Genomic DNA, 12,560 nt, shown 5'->3' on the forward strand with positions numbered 1-12,560 from the left:
GGTATCACCCACATAAGGAAATGGGATTTAGTGCAAGGTTTATAAACATGCTGTAATTAGACCATTAATTGCCTCATCTTTTTGGCACAGAAGTTAATTGCCTGTTCCTATAAGTGTACATTATTTCACAGTTTCATGTTAACAATTGTTTTGCCTCAAACTGAGGTCGTTTGACATACGCAATGCTAGTGATCTAGAAATAAGGCCAATCTAAGAAGACATGGATCGTGCATGTTAGTTAATTGCCAGATGTCTTTTGCTTCCTTATTGCAAAGAAATATTTTTACAAATATTAAAATTGTGTATTTCCGCTGGCTAACAGATTTACTGGATGCCAAACGAATGTTAGATCCATTTCCTATTAAATGAAGAAGAATGAATCTGAGTATACAATGAGACTAGTGAGCAGCAGTGCTTATTTTTAGATTATACTTTTAAAGCTAAACACTATCTTTAAGTCCAAGAGGAAGGTGCCATTCCTTTCATTACATTTTTACACTTGATTTCTTTTGGCAGGTTAAGACAGCAACTTTACATGAAATGGATGATCGGTTGGAAGATTGTGAATCCTGGTTTCCAGGTTATTTCATTTCTAATAAATCATTTATAGAAAAAGTGGTCTTCTGAAATTGTCTCATTAGTCTTCATTGTTTTCCTTCTTTTCTTGATTTGCTTTGAAAAAGACTCTGCATTAAATAACTGTCATCCTTCTATTCAAATTCATGGGTGCAACTAATGCCTCAAAACAAGCGAATGACCACTTTTTGATCACTGCTGTGGTTAAGAATTTAGATTTCACTATGAATATAACACTGAAATCCTTGTTTCTAAGCCTAGAGGTGGGCTCCTGCCCCATAGTAAGGTCCCTTTCTGCCTCCCTGGGTAGCCAGGGAGTTTGTCACTGGCTGTGCAGAGGTCCTAGCCTGTGTACTAGCCACTGCAGCCAGTTCTCCAGTGATCCCAGGCTGTGAAATGTTCTCTGGTGCTTGTCAGATCTGGAAATAATTTACTGCGCCTGGGGTCAAAATGCCTTCTCACTGCCACTGTGGTTGTAAGTGCAAGTGAAACTTTAAAACTACCTTTGTTCTGCTTTGCTCAGTAAAGGCAGTGGACTTCCAGCTACCTCAGGACCTAACCCAGTGGGCTTGCCATTTATATACACACGTGGGGTTTTTTTTTCCATTCCTTTTGCTGCTAGAAATCAAATATTTAATAATTTACAAGGATTCTTTTCAGATTTCTAGATGGGTGAGAAGACATCAATCAAATTATGGGCACTTGCTGGCAATCATATGGATTTGATCTGCCTGCTAAGAGGAGCATGAATGAATTTAGATTAACATTTAATGACCCAGGAAAAAAACTTCTTTTTTTGTCCTCTGAAAATGAAACTCTGCCAGTGTCTGGGGATTAAGTTAAACTGAATAGCTTGTGAGTTCCTCTTCCCATTCCCTTTCTCCTCACCGTGCTTTCCCTTGAGAATGACAGAATGAAATCTGCATGTGAGTCTCAGATTTTCTCTAAAACTTCAATCCGTTTAAGCCAGGCTGCTCTTTTTAGGAGTTAGGGAAGCACTGAGGTTCCTCTGATTTATCTTCATTTGGGCTCATGTAATTCTAGATACAAAACTAAAAAGAAAAAGTTTTGAATTCATTAGACGCTCTTGTATTATATCCGGAAATAAGGTAAAGTGGAAAAGAAGTTGGTGGCTTGTTGTGATTCACCTGTTTCAAAGTGCAATAGTATAGCGTCTCGTTTGCTATTGCTGTCTTACTCCCTTGCCATGGTAAAGCAAGTCAGATGCCCAGCAATCCATAGCTGGTTACAGGATTTCAAAGATGACCAACACGAAACACAGCACAGGGGAGGCTGCTCTAAAACTTGTCTGGCAATTGGGAGCGTCTGAAGGTATAAAAACAAGTTTGGAGCCCAGCTTTCTGCAACTGGTGGCAACCTGAAGTGTTAGATGGGAAAAGTAGTTATCAAGGAACATTTTTTTTTTTTTTAAATAAATCAATACCTCAAAACATACAAAGTTGGTTTTGATCTGCCAACAAGTATGGAAGGATTTCTGAAGATCAGGCATAAGTCTAAGGGAGTCATGGAGGCATGCAGTCATCTGCAGAAAATATCTGACATGGTAAAGAAAGTCATTACTTCTCCACAGCAGCTGGGAACAATCCACCATGTCAGTTTTCCTTTGGTGACTTTTATGAGCAATTATTTTATTCCAGGTATGAGATTCCTCATCAGTTGCTACTGAGATTTAATTATATGGTAAAGTTTCTCTTGTTCATGTTTGAGTGAACAGTAGTATTGACCCTGTTGTACTCCCAAGAGAGAGGTAAAACTTTTTACAGCTTTGGTTTGAGCATAAAAGGCAGGTTCTAGATGTTCCTCCTTTAAAATGCTGGGTTCAGGTCCACTGCTGATAATGCACCCAAGGACACGGTATTAGAGCTGTGCTATGCCTTTCTGTGTCCTGGAAGTGCACGTGGATTTAAGTGCATTTATCTGCCTCGTGTAAAGGGCAATGCATGCAGCTATACTTTGATCTGGTGGGTCGTTGTTCAGAAACTACCTTAACGTGTGTGTTGGAAATGTCATTTAGGTACGGAAGAGCAGATTGCCAATCAATGAGGTATATTACCTCATATACTTGGTAAAGGTAAATGCAGAAGTACAGAAGAAAAGGTGAGTAAATGTATCTTTTCCCCATTTCTTTACATCCAGTTAAAATATTTCTGTATTGAATCTTGTATTAAATATTGTTGAAATCATCTTTTAGTTGTGTAAATTTTCCTAATAATGAGTTTTAGAAAGTTGCAGAGTGACTGCAGAAAGCGACTGCTTTGCCCTTCAGACTGCTGAAGAAAGGCTTGTGCTGCGTAAATGGGAGAGGGAATTAAGCCATTTCCCAGAGTTGACCACGAAGAAATGGAGTTGCTTGTGTGTGGTATGGCTTACCTGCCTTTTTTGCCAAAGAAAACCTTAACTTTGGTAGAAGCTTCCTCCAAGACAAGCTAGTGAAATCCTTACACCTTAGACAGTGTTTCAGTTATCAGCTACAGCTAAGAGTTACATGAAACTAATGTATTAGGAGTCTTCTGCCATTTCTTCTTACTTGGTCCAGCATTTTTATAAAAAGCAGCAATTGCTACCGTGAGGTATGGCGACCTCCTACAGCGGAGACTCTACACATAGGTCAAGAAAATGGATGACTCGGAAGACACCACAGTCTTTATCACGAAAGCTTTTTTTTTTTTTTTTTTAGATGGGCAGTCTTTATCACGAAAGCTTTTTTTTTTTTTTTAATAGATGGGAGAACGGGCCAAAGAAGTAGTGGGAGAAAGATCTCCATCAGTTTGGATCTTTGAAAGCAGTATAAATCTTTTTCACTTGGGGTAGGATCTGCTGGTATTTCCTGGTTCTTAACACAACATAAGGGATGTCTTACTGGATCAGACCAGTGGTCCGTCTAGTGTTCTGTGTTTGCTGGTGGCAATGGAGATGCTATTCAGGGAGAGCATGAACACCCTACCCTCCTATATGCCCATTCTTCTCCTAATTCCCCAAGAATCATTGAATTAGGAACATTAGAGCACGATTTTTAACTGAAAGTAGCTTATTCTAAAATAAAATATGGCTTACTTTAATTAATATTGCATTAATTTTTGCAACCCCATCCATTTCCCCCCCGATTAAATGAAATCTATTCACATGAGAATTGTAAATATTAAGGTTTGGGGATGACCTACACAAAAGTGACAGCTTTTTCCTCTTAACATTCACAGTTAGTGATCACTCACAGTCACTTGGTTTAAGGATGTTTTTATATTAACTGTTGTCAACAGGGACTTTGTATTCTGAAAGCTATCATATCGTAGGTGATGCGTTAGGTGGAAGCTATCACCTGTCATATAGGTGGGAGATATGAGTTCTGTTGTCTTTAAAGATGATGTTGCAGACCTACCCTAAACTAGGAGAAACCCGAGTTGTAGGTAGTTTTATGTTACGTTTAGTTGGCACAGGTTCAACTAGTGAATTACCATTAGTCGTCATTGGCTCACTGATGAATTCATGTCCTTTTAAATTATTTTTGAATGTGTGCCTACAGGCTCTAACAGGCTCCTTGAAGTAATATAAATGAATAAATCAGCAATAGGTATCCACAAAACTATTACACCAGGGAGTGTAAATGGTTTAGTAAGGAAGCACTTATTTAATATTAAATATTTGTCTTAAGCTTCTTACACCTTCTGTACAACTAACTCTTTAGCTGCTGTTAAAAGTGCTTCTTTTTATGTGTGGTAGACATGGCACAAGTATCTGTGTGAAAGCTGAGGGGTGTGTGGAGAAGAGCTTGCGAGCTCTGTGAGATAAAAATGAAGTTTGGGATAGGAAACAGACATTTTCATCATGGCTGCTGCTAGGGTTTTTTGGTGGTTTTTGTTTGTTTGTTTTTTAATCTGAGTGGTTGGGAGAAAAATGACATGATGACAGTTAATTATAACTAATCCTGCAGCGCTTCAACACAGACTAATATAAAGTTCAGAGAGTTCCACCAGCAGTTAGTTATGTCCTTAAGAAGCAATGAGACTTTGCCGAAAATAGTTGTATTGTTTCTTGGCATCTGAAAAAACCATCACATTGCTTAGTAAATACATCTGATATGGTGCTGAAAACCAAGGCTATAGCGATAGAAGGGATATTTCAGCACAGATGTGTAGGTCCTAGGACTACAAAGTGTCTTTTAAAAAAAAATAGAGATGTCACTCAAACATGAAACTTAGCAGTTAGTAAGACCATGGTTCAAGTAAACTGTTTCAGCTTCTTTTATATGCATCCAGAATGGAAAATAAATCACTACAGAACAGAGAAAGAAATAACTAGATGAGGATTTCAGGGGGAGGAAACAATTTTTAGAGTTAGTAACTGTTGCCTTAATCAGTTAGTAATATGAAGGCACGCTACAGCACACAATCGTTGCCTTTAGAAAGGTTTGGGTCCATTACCCCCCATCCTGCTGATGCTCCCGGGTGTGCTGCACAGCATGGCTTTGTGAATTATTAAAGTGGAAGAACATGTCAATGACTTGCTTCACAGGTTACCTGATTTGTTAAATGACACCGATCAGCCTTAACAGGAGAAACGTGGCGGAGAAGAGAGGAGTAGGTACACTGAACTAATTCATAAGTGTTGTTAGGAGGCTGCAAATACAAGTGCATCGGCTGTAATACGTTTCTCTGGCAGGACAGCCTGGGTAGGAAAGTGATGTGCATAGTAAGCAAGCCTTCAGGAGAAATGAACGTAAACACCCGGCTTGACTGGAAGCATCAGACAAATTCACTATCACCCTTAAATACAGAAGAAGAAAAAAGTGGGGGACGATTTTAAAATGTTTAAATCTTCTTTAAAGAAATGCAACAAAAATAGTTTCAAACTTGTTTTCTGGCTGTTCTTGAACTTTAGTTTAGCTCTTTTCTACATATATCCCACTTACATAGATATGAATGATGTTTGAATTGAATCCTTACTATTGGAAACTGGCTAAATTTAGTATGTTATTTTATATTCAAAAATGCAGAAAAGTGCGATTTCAGAAAGCTATGAAAAGCTTGGTAAGGCGATGGAAAACTGTGTATAAAGCATTTATTGTGTTTGTGTGTATAGACAGATAGGACACATACTCAGGCATTCCTAAACGATTTGCAAAGGTATACAAGGTGTGTACAAATTCTGAAGAGAGCTGTGATGTTTAGGCACTAAACAGGGAGCCCCTGGAGAAGGAGAGAGCTGGTATGAAGGGAAGGCTCTTAGCTGAGTTGAACATCCCTCTCATCTTTGGTTCTTTGGGCAAAAAGTGATGACTGCTTTTTAGTGCAGGAGAAATCAGAGAAATCTTCTGAAAAACGTGGCTGCATATTAAGCTGTTGACTGAATTTCTGTTCATTCTTTCATCCTATTTCTGCTCTGGAATTTTTTTTTTTTTTGTCTTAAAAATTGCAGCCATCTATACTGTGAACACTTTCCTATTTCATGTTGACAGGGAATTTAATAACAGTTCATTTAAATAGTAAATTGTAGCAAGGTATTCTGCAGTATTGTTAAGGCAGATTTTTTTCCTAGTGTTAGAACTACTTATGTGTACTGGCTTTGTAAAATATTCACGAGATAAAGACAGCCAAATCCAGTAAAGTGTGGTAGTAAGTGAAAGCTGTTCATTATGAGTGTGGCTGGGTCAAACCAGGCTTCTGCAGACAGCTGTCTACATGCCCAAACTTCTTACCCCCCCGACATGTTTGGAGGTACTTTTAATCTTTTGCATGGATGCTCAGAAGTATGCGACAGGATTCAACCTCCTTGAGGCAAAGCCCTTCTTGGGAATCTCCTATGATGGTGCGTATCTGCAGAGCCCCAAGGCGTGACTAAGGATGATAGGCAATAACTAAGCAGCATGTTAAAAATAGCAAGTCAATTTAACATCAGCATCAGAATGCCATTATTGATTGTGTTGAGCAAATCCCTTACCTTGTATTCAACACTTAATTAAAGCAGTGGAACAGAAGCATTAAAAAAGAGCAAAAACAACCCAAAGCAAAACCAAAATTATAAGAAAATATCTTGAATTTTAGTTTTCTTCTCCATAGTCATTGATAGATTTCAAACCCAATAATCAGTCACTAGCATGAGCCTTCGTTATCTCTTATTGTCACCTTTGTTACTAAATAAGTAGTGTCTCAGGACGCAAAAACCTTAATACTTGACAGGTTCCCCCGCTGCTAAATTATTGCCAGTTACTATTTGCAGGAAAGCCCTTCTTCGAGTAGGTACTTGCTGCTCTTTCTGTAAAGCAAGACTCCAATCAGGAAAGGTTAATAGCCTGTGAAGTGCCTCCATTGAAGCTTTTCTGCCTTTGCATGGCAGGTGGAATTCTCGCCCTGCCATGGCTGGTGAATAGGTGGCAGATGCATTGCTTCATGCTCCACCCTACTCAGGTTTTTCTTTAACCGGCACGCCATGGTACGTACAAAGGACTTTCTCGTACGCACCAATACAAGTATCGTGTTTCCTTGAACATTAACAAGGGTATCACATTTTTAAACGCCAGGGGCTCTAGCCAAGAAGGTAATTGGTCTTTTGCAGTAGTTCTGGTCTGTGCTATAATTTGTAGCGATTATTTATTTGATATGTATTCCTCCTTCTTCAACCCATCATTGGCACGAAAAAAAAGGGTCTGATCCTGCATTCTCAAAAATAACGCTCAAGATGATCTTGAAATTTGAAAAGGACAAATGATTCCAGGGTTGGTGACAACAAAAAAAGCCCTCGTACAGATCAAGTCTGTATGAGGGCAGGTAGTGTCTTCTGATCTTCATGCACCAGTGCGGATATAGCTGTGTTAGCAGACATGCAGACAGAAGGTCTGTCATGGGGATGATGTCCCAAAAGGACCTAGAGTGCAAATAGTTAATGCTCTCCTTTGGTGGAAGGAATGTAGGACATCGGCTCTTATGTCTAAATGATAATGTATTATAATTATTTTATAACAACCAGTGATCTTCTATGCAAATCCAGTCTTCTGGAGTGCAAATAATGTAAATGTTCACAAGTTTTTCTCCCTTTCATAGAAGTTATCTTGCTCTTGGAAACATTTTCAATGTGTAAAACGCTATGGGACAGCTCTGGCCACAGGGCTGTTGTTTGTCACGGTGCTTGCTAGGTACAGAAAGCAGACCCCGGTCCTCCTCAAACACTTGGGTTGCTGACGCGTCTGCAAAAGCAGCTGGCCAAGACCGGTCAGCCATGGAGGAAATTTTCTACTTTCACCCCCATTATCAGAAAAGCTCTTTGATCACCCTAGTTTTGTTTTTCCCTGTGTAATATGCAACATCTGTAATCCCCTGTGGTACGGTACACAGTGGGGAGTGGGAACAGGAGGGATGAGCACGAGTGAGTCTCCATAAGGTGGCTAGGGAGCCACTGGGTGATGCAGTGGGGTTAAGCCTCCACTGATATTTAGGTCTGATTTGGAATTTACACCCTCCACTACCTGTGCCTTGAGCTGCGGTGTATAATAAAGTCATGGAAAGAGAAGCCGTGTGTCCCTTAGGAAACACTTGCCACCATTTGTGGGACACAAAGAGCAGAACTTGGGCGAAGAAGAATAGGAAGGGACAGATGGTTTGTGGAGAAGAAGGGGCTGGTGTGCTGATCAACCTCTGCGCGTCCGGCAAGCTCCGCGCCGCAGGGAGGACTGATGTAAAATTCTGGTTCGGCAGTTATTTCAGGTTTGGGCAGGGCTGCACGCTGGGATTTGGGGTATTGTAGTCACTAGTGTGCGGTGGGTTTCGACCCAACATTAAGACTGGCTGTAACTATTCACAGAGGTATACTCTAACTAGAATGTTAGTAAAGATAAATATCCTGCCCGTATGCATTTCTTCTGTTACTAAAGAAGTCATCATCTAAGGATATGTTCACAACAGGACTGCCATCAATTATGCTGGTGTCTTGATAACTCCGTAATTAAAAATAAATTATGTTTGGTCCTTAATAGGACTAGTATTAAACTGAATGCCTGTTTAATCTCTGTTAAATCTGCCACAAAGAAATGACACCATGAGGAGTGTGAATGAATGATATCCTTTTTTCCCCCTCCCTGTTTCTAATTACACGATGGCACTTGCAGTGTCCCTTGTGAATGCACAAAATTGGTGCAGCAGGGGAAACGCAAGCTTCCTTATGCTGCAGTCTGTTCATTAGCATCGATTTCTGAGGCACTGCCCCTCAGGATGAGAGGATAATTTCTTTTTTCGGGTTCTTACGATCCCAGCTTATAAGAGACAATTAAAAATAACTTCTAAACCTCGGTGTAAGTTCTGGAACAATGAGAGACTCAAGAAACTCCTCATAACCCACCTTTCCATGAAGCATTAAAGCCCAACTAACCACACCTACTTTGTGCCTGCCCTGTATGTACCACTTGTCTAAAGCTGTGCCTTTAGGCTGCAAATCCATTGTGACAGGCATTCGTTATCTGCTTGGCTTTCTGCTTCTTTTCTGTGGTGCCATTGACTTCAATATGAAAGCTGGTACTACTACAGCAAAAATGCCGTACTTCATATACGGAAAAAGCTGTCATTTATTTGCAGTTATAAAATTGCGGTAAAGATTACATAGGTCAGAATTTTCTTCTTTCCTTTTCTTTCTTTCTCCCAAGTTGTACTAGCTTTTGTGGTACGGCATAAAAACATCACTACCACCACATTTACAAAGTCTCCACTATAATAAAAAATGGAAACCTGATGAATTCGTCTAACTGGCTTTGATCCGATTTGTGCAGTCCCTTTTATTAACTTTGGGCACAGGAATAAATGCTGAGTATTGGTGAAAAGCGTTCAGATTTCCTGAAAGTTCAACATTAATTATTATTACAAAAATTGCATCAAGATACTTTCCTTGTTTCCTCTTTTTAAAAAATGGCCATCTAAAGAAAGAATAAAATTTAAGCCCAACTACCTTAAGTAACAAATCATAGTATGTGCACATTAATGGTAAAGAGTGAGAAAACAAATCACAGGTGAGCCTTAATTTTGATAGCTTTTCATCCGCATTACTCTACTAACTTCTTTTAGACAACATAAAAATTGATACAGTATTATGAAAGACTTCCTAACAAACGCGGAATATATCGATGGGGACATTTTGTAACACAGTTTGCTCACTTTCCATTAACACTGTAGTGGGAGGCTTGTTATCTCGTACCGTTTTGCTCTCAATTTTTGCTCCCTAAGAAACAGACAATAAACCTGGCGATGTGTTTTTAAGCAAGCTTTCCTCTTCGTTTTTAAGCCTGGAATTCCATGTTTTGAAACTGTTCTCTGTTCCTTTACAATCTTTATTCCAGATGCTGCACAGGCAGGTTGGTTCACATCCCCACGGTACCGAGTACAGAAAAAGACGGCTTCTTTGGCCATCTTGCTGAAGACAAGACCTGCCTGTAGTCTGTGGCTTTCTGCCCAGCTCTGCTGGAACTGGCGGTTGCATCGCAGGGCTTGCCAAAATTGCTCACAATAACAAGCTCCAATCTACATAACACCTGGCCTGTACAAACCAGGTCATTATGAACTTGATCCAAGCTGTCATTCAAGTGGCTTTGTTATTCCCTTCTTAGGTTGAGCCAGTCATCCATAAGCAAGAACCGGTTTAACGCTTCCAGTACTCACGGTACTTGGGTACCAGTTTTCTTTCTTTGAGTCCCACAAAGCAGGCGAGATCCATGTAACAAGAGGAAACAACAAGCGATCTCGGCTAAAAACCAGCCTAACAGGTCACTCCGAGTTCCAAGCTCCTTCGTGCTCTACGTTTGCGCTTTTACTTTCCCATTGCTGCTTCTTGGTCTCTTACTTCAGCTTTTCTACTCAAATTGAGAAAAGCAGGTTTATTTCATGTATTTCCTACATGTTTACTCCATATTTATTTCCTACAGGTCTTTTAGGTATATATAGTCCTCCATAAAGATTTTGAGGAAAACTAAAGTCTCAGGGAAGAGAATCAGAGCCAAAATGCGTGCGCTGGAGGGAGCTGGCACTCAGCTGGCTGTAGGACAGCGAGGACTCTTCTCTCGCCCTCTTGTGCTGCCTCTTCTTTTCATCAGTGCTACTCTTGGGGCTGCGGGGGAGAGTTCAGGCTCCCACACCCAGACGCTAGATTAGCTGCATTAATGCAAACTCTACATTGGCAAATTAAGCTGAGACTCGCAGCGGTGCAGTTTCCCAGACGCTTCAACTCCAGATTAACCGTGGGGTGCAAAATGCAGCTATTCTCGGCAGAGGACAACGCGAGGGCTGTAAGAAGGGAGAGTGTAACTGCCTATACAGGGCCACTCAGGAAAAAACCAGAAGCGTCGCTTGTGAAAAACTCCTGACATTTCAAGAGTTGTTTTCCATTCTGTAACAGACAAAAATGAAACCTTTTAAAACTTTTCAATGGAAAAAAGCAGCAGGCAGCAGAGAAGCGAAGCTGGGGCTCCTGCAGCCGGGGTGGGTGCCCTCTGCCACTCGCTATTGGGCATTTGGGGTAGGGCGCTCTGACCCGAGAAACAGCTGAAAGAAAACCTTTTAAAAACAAATCATCTTTGACAAATATAACTTTTCTCACAAGACTTAGTTTGGAACATTCCTGACCAGCTCAAGTGCAATCTCTGGTGGACTTCCCCAGTAAACTTCCAGGATGATGCCTAACAATTCATGAGAGCAATGGGCAGGGCTGGACCTGGAGGCAGGAAGCTTGTGTTTCCATCTCCGAGGGGATTTCATGCCTTGTGATAGACATCATCACATCTCTCTGCCTTCACCTCTTCTCTGCTGCTTCTTGCCTTTGTAAGGGATAAGCTCTCTGAGGCAGGAGCACTTGTTGGTGACACAGCACCTAGCACACCGACGTTCTGGTTTCATTTGGGGTCTGCAGACGCTACGGTGAGATGAACAATCCTTGCATTAGGATTTAGCGCTATTTAATATTTCTGTAAAGAAAAAATTAAGAGGGCAAACATGAGTGACACAACTGGGTCCGTTAAAACATTATATACATCGTTCTTGTTGAATGCAAAACGTCCGGTGAGCTACTTTTTGGAGCCCGAATAGGTTATCCCCGGGGTGCAGCGTTAGTGCAAAGGTCACATATGAGTCTTAAAGGGCCTGATTGTCATTCGCTTATACCAGCTTCATGTCAGTGGAGTTATTTCTCATTCACAGTAGCCGTAATTAGTTTCACACTCCACACAGTGTGAGAACGAACCTTCTTTAACAACGCAGAAATAAGAACTGTGTGAAAAGCTGGAATAAATATTGTAGTAATTTCATTGCGTGTCCAGTCACCTGGTACGTGCTAAGTTGGTTATACGCATTAATTTTTCCTGAATAACACCTAAACTTACTGACGGGGTATATAAAAAAATGCAGGTTGCATTGAATAATGCCCGGTTGAATTTTTAAACAGTGCAGATAAGCTAAACTGAGAACATTCGCTTCATGTATCTAAAAAGTGATGGATTCAGTATCCAACCTGCCTCCTCTTCCTGCAATCAATACATAATCCCTCCTTAATCGAGGACTTCAGCCAGTTTGGTGATCTCTTGCACTAATTAAATTCCTGAAAATATGACTTAGATGACTTTGAAAGTCAATGGGACTAATGCTCCTCGGGCAAAGCTGGTAGAGAGTGTATTAGTGATTACCCGGGGTTGTTACGGCAGTACTGGAGGCATCCTCAACACCGCGTGGTGGCCAGGATTAGAAGGTTGGTGAAAAATGCAGGATTGGGAATTTGGTGTGGGCTAAAGATGCAACGGAGACGCACTATGGACTAATTTTGTAGAGCTACTGCGTATTTAGCAAGATACGGGGAAAACTCGGTCTCTCTTTGTCTTAGCAGTCTTAAGAAACAACTTTCCAGGGGTTTTTAAACCCCCGCGAGGTTTGCAGCCGCACACGGCTTTCGGGCCCGGTGAAGCGGCCCGGCAGCGAACGGTTCGAAGGCGCAGCCGGAGCCACCCT

Source organism: Pygoscelis adeliae, unplaced genomic scaffold (assembly GCF_000699105.1).
Source record: "Pygoscelis adeliae isolate BGI_AS28 unplaced genomic scaffold, ASM69910v1 Scaffold222, whole genome shotgun sequence".
Lineage (NCBI taxonomy): Eukaryota > Metazoa > Chordata > Aves > Sphenisciformes > Spheniscidae > Pygoscelis > Pygoscelis adeliae.